General features: G+C 35.5%; 1 pseudogene; it reads right to left on the bottom strand.

Moving 5' to 3' along the window:
• Positions 1 to 1,748: 1,748 nt before the first annotated feature.
• Positions 1,749 to 1,848, bottom strand: LOC138805466 (U6 spliceosomal RNA; annotated as a pseudogene).
• Positions 1,849 to 5,000: the final 3,152 nt, after the last annotated feature.

Raw genomic sequence — 5,000 nt, 5'->3', positions numbered from 1 at the left:
GAAGAGAAGAAAAGTTCTTTGATTTTTTTGGGAGAGGTGGGGAAAATCCTGTATCTCCCTTGTGTCTGTAACCAACCTCTTGTTGGATTCTCTGGTATGCTTGTGGTCCTGTGGCTTGGTTGGTTTCTTAAGTCAGTTTGTTCGAGCAGGCAGAAAAATGCTTTGCTTTACCAATTATTTTGTGATCCTCCTCACAGGCTAGTTCAATAGGAGGCAGATCTTCTTTGAGAATCACAAAAGAGGAGGATGTAATGATGAGGCTAGTTTCTGGGTAGACTTGAGGCCTTTCAACAAACAGTAGCTTTTCCCGGGGATTTGTTTGTGAAAAACTCACGGAGCCCAGCCTGGAGTCATTCTCAGGGTTTCTGTTTACTGAATTTAAATTAATTGTCGAGGCTGCTAGAGGGAGGGGCAGCCTCTGGCTCTGATTACCCAGTGAAGAATACCACTCCTAGGGCTGGCACCCAAGCTGGGTGACTTTTCCCTGGGTGGAGCTGAGTCTGGCAAGTCACGCCGCCGTTAAGTTCTTGTGACCTGCTAAATGACTCGTTTTATTCCAAGGCCTGAGTTGGAGCTAGCAGCTCCACTGAGCTTTTTCGGTTTCCAAGATGGAGATCTCCAGTACGGTGGGGCGGCCAGAGGCGGGGTGGCCTTCCCTCCTCTGCTCCCTGAGAAGGAGTGAGGATGTCGGGCTTCTACTCATGCTGAGTCTTGATTCCTGGGTCGTCTCTGGTCTGCAAACTGCAGGATGAAGATGTCTGTTCCTTGTCAGTTCTTGCTGGTGTTGAGTGGAATCCACTCGCACGCTACATCTGGTTCCTTCGTCCCTGACTCTCTGTGGCTCAGGTATGGTGCCTGCGATCACCACCGCCGCCACCACTGCCACCGCCACAGCGGCTGCTGGCAAGAGCTCAGATCTTTCTACTTTCCTGGATTTTCCCTCTCTGGCCTGACTCTCTGTCCTGTGATGGCACACATGGTGTGATTCTCTGGCTTAGGACTGTTTACTGGAACACCAAACCTGCTTTCTATGCAAGAGCTTCTTTAGACTCCAGCTTCTCCTCCGCCATCTTTCCGGAACTCTGGTTAAGTTTCTTAAATTTCAAAACTGCTCGTTCATCCTTCATGTCCCTACAAAATATTTTCACAATGCAAAGCAACAGCAATATCTTACTTTAAAAAGTCATGGATTCCATGTTATTCTTCCAAGTGAATTGCCTGACATTGATGTCAAAATGTATTCAAGAGTTGTTTGTATTCATCTATAATGTTTTCTGCAGAGTTTGTGATTTTTTTAAATCAGAAATAATTTTAACTTATCTGTGGAAATGAATAGTACAGAAACTAAAGTTATTCCTGATGCTTGTCTGAAAAAAGTATATTTATGTTTGTATAATGCCCATAATCTATTTCCTTCTCTCCTAGATATAATATTTTGAATTCTACGTTGTTTTATAATATATAGGTTAATTAATAAATGTGTCCATTCAAATTGCATTCCATATCGAAAAAATTTAAGATTTTTTTCCTAGGTCCTTATAGTATTTTATTTCTTTGGGATAAGATGACAATGTTATCTAATTTCAAGTTTTGTAAAGATTATGCTATGTAAAGGTCTTTCTAAGGTGAAGATTTAAACACTGATTTCAAACTAACCTTTAATTCTATGAATTATATATGTTGTTACCATTGTATTCTTGTAATCAACTTTTTAATAACTGTTTTTCATTTCTTGCATCTGAAAAATGAAAAATATGGAATACTTCACAAATTTTTATATGATCCTCGTGCAAGAGCCATGTTAATCTCTGTGTTGTTGTCATTTGGTTAGACCAGCTGCTGAAGCACGTAGTATCCTCTAAATTTAAGTAGTTAATGATGCAATCTTTATACAGGCATATATCCTTGGTTGCCTATTTGTAACAATGAACCCTTATTGTTCCTAAAAATGTTATTGATCATGTTTCTCTAAATTTCTGTGTATAGTGGAAAAAACTTACATTGTTTGGTGGATTGCTTATATTTGAAATTTTTCTGTCAATGACTATTTTGTCTTTTTCATTTTAAATTTTGAAGCCTTTATAGCTAAGTCCAAAGGTGATGGCTTTTCAAGTATGTACTTATCAACTGAGTTAGCTTTGTGGAGCTAATGGATTCAAAGTAAGCCTTCTTAAAAGCTACTTCTAAACTTCTGCAGCTTAAAATTTCCCAAATGAGGTCTCAATGGTACAATTGTCTACCTGACCCTTTACCCTTCTTCCATGTAGGAAGAGACCAACCAGAATATCTTACCGTAGCAGCATAGATTGTCTTACTGGAACAAAACTAATCTTAGTTACAAGGGATCATAGAGAGATGAACAGTTGAGAACGAATTGTTCAGAAAAGAAGGTATTTTATAAAAAAAAGGCATGAGGATGAATATACCCCTCTTCATGGGGAAGCCTACAGTGGACACTTAGATTTTGTCCATGAGTTGGTAGCTAAAGGCAGATATTCAAAGTATTTTTTAAATACCTTTGTTTATTATACCAAACATTTCAAAAGTAACTAAAGCCAAGAAAGTGAAAATATTGTTCATATGCATGATTACCTAATGTCTTAGCCTGTCTACAATCCAACTAGGCAGTAACTTACACTACTGACTTTCTACCAACAAATATTTCCATAGCTCCTGGACAAGTCCTTATGTTTCTCCTCGATATTAGGCCTTAAATTGGTAATGTTTTAATCACTGTGTTTCCTCTTGCCTCTAGGCTGTAAATCTCAAAATGGTAAATCTTTAGATCTAACTCTACCAAAAACTGAGGTAGAGATAATGGAACAATACTTTAAAACGGAGTTGACTTTGATACCCTAACCACAACAGAACAATGGAAAATAATTTCTTATATTATATACACATATTTTTTTATTTATGTGTGCTGATCTTAAATTTCACACAGTGAAACTTACTAGAATTAGATGATAATTTGACAACTAAATTGATATTTATTCCCATAAATAGATTTGAATATAAATAATTAGGTTTAGAATATTAGAATATAAAAAGTATCAATGCAATGTCTTAGGTATAAACTTGTGATACCTTCTAAGTGTTCTTGGCCTTCTGAATTCACATGGTAAAAACACAGTATTGTTTTCCTCTAATCTATAAAGGATTTTAATCTGCTGCTCTGTTTATTGTTTTAAGTCGCTGGTCCCAAAATTTTTTTCTCCATATTTCTGAAACATTCTTACTGATTATACCAAAATTTTGCTGATATGATGTCTAAAAGCTATTATTCTTCTGCAGGACCCACGGGTCCTAGGATACCAGATCCCAGTTATCTGCATCATCAGATAACGAGAGCAAAACTTCTCACTTAGGCCCATGCAACATGCCAATATAAAGTAATTGAAGACCCGTCTCAATTTCTCATTTCCTGTAATATTTCAGGTCCTTAATTCCTTGGAGGATTTAGCAGTAAGCTATTGTGAAATGCAAGTCTACTTAAAATGAAGATGAGATCATAAAATATGAGAGAATGTACTGTAATACAAATTTCAAATTACAGATGACAAGCCCATTTGAGTGAACAAAATCACAAATATCACAAGATTATTTTTAATACCCCTCTCCTAATGATTAATGAAAGATTTTAGCCAAGCATAAGTAGGTCAAAAAATACTTCCTGGAATGGTCGATCCATATTTGTTCTACCAAAGCTAGGAAATCTTGACTTAGAGGTGAAATATAATTTAGAAAAACTTTAATTGAGAAGATCCTTAGTGCTGCAAAATCCTGTTACTTCAGTAAAACTTGGTTCTCTAGTACAAAAATATTGTCATTCTCAAACCAATGATAACCTACATTTAATCTTCTGAAAGTATATTCCTTTTCAAATAAACCTTTAAAAATCGCATTCGCCAGAATAACTCTTGACAAGTAGATGATAGTGACATTACAAGTTTTTCAATGTAAGGGTAAGTTACAGTACAATTGATTTATTTAGCCAGCACTAATCCCAAACAAGTTCAACCATTCATTAAAGTGTAGAAATATTACCCCCCCACACCATTGGCGTTGTTCAGTAGGTGCCTTCCAGAAATGTGTTAAACAGAACAGCATCCCATAATTTCAAACCCAAATACTAGCTAATAAAGTAAACTTCATCACATAAGAAGGTACATTTTAAAAAGTCACTAATAGTTGCCTTATCATGTGTTGTTTTATGTTTTCCCTGTCTAACATAGTAAGAAATATGACTTTAAGTATTGAATATGGGTACTCATCAGAGATGTGACAAATATAAAATCTGTCTTCTATTTCTATCATATTCCTCTATAGTAGTAAATCTTAGTTTTCTTCTTTTTCCAAAACTTATAGGTAGTAGAAAATATTAACCCATGTAGAATAAAATAATCACACCATTTTACAAAGCCATTTATAAAAACTGGTAGGAATAAATTCTAAGCCATTTTTAAATTTTCTTGTTGACTAAATATTAATTTTCCAAATGGATGAGAATAAAATCATGTGTAGGTGCTTCACATCTCCAGTCTTGCAAATGAATTATGGAAATATAAGCTGACATCAGTTCATGTATAGGTGGGATTGAAACTGCATGGGATGTATATAAACCTTTCAAAATATTAACAGACAGTTTAACAGAATGACTATCAAGAAATTGAAACCCGAGAGGAATAATGGTAAAGACATAGAATGAATGAAAAATGGAACAAGGGACAAGTATATCTAGAAAACTCAATATACGCATGAAGTGGTAAATCTGAAATGAATCTTGGAGAAGGGATTGGTTGAGAATGCTAGAAGGAGTGACTCTGATCCTGGAGCATTTGACAATTAGATGGACATATTTAATTGTAACAAATTTGCACAACCTTTGAAATTCAGTTAAAAAACAAAACAAACAAAAAACAAAAATCACAACCAAACAGCAATCTCTAGACAGTATGAATATGACCTATCAAAATTTTAGACAGTTAATGAAGGGCAGT

This window comes from Dipodomys merriami, unplaced genomic scaffold (assembly GCF_024711535.1).
Source record: "Dipodomys merriami isolate MVZ:Mamm:240054 unplaced genomic scaffold, mDipMer1.0.p SCAF_394, whole genome shotgun sequence".
NCBI classification, from domain to species: Eukaryota; Metazoa; Chordata; class Mammalia; order Rodentia; family Heteromyidae; genus Dipodomys; species Dipodomys merriami.
This window is presented reverse-complemented; position numbering and strand designations above follow the sequence as displayed.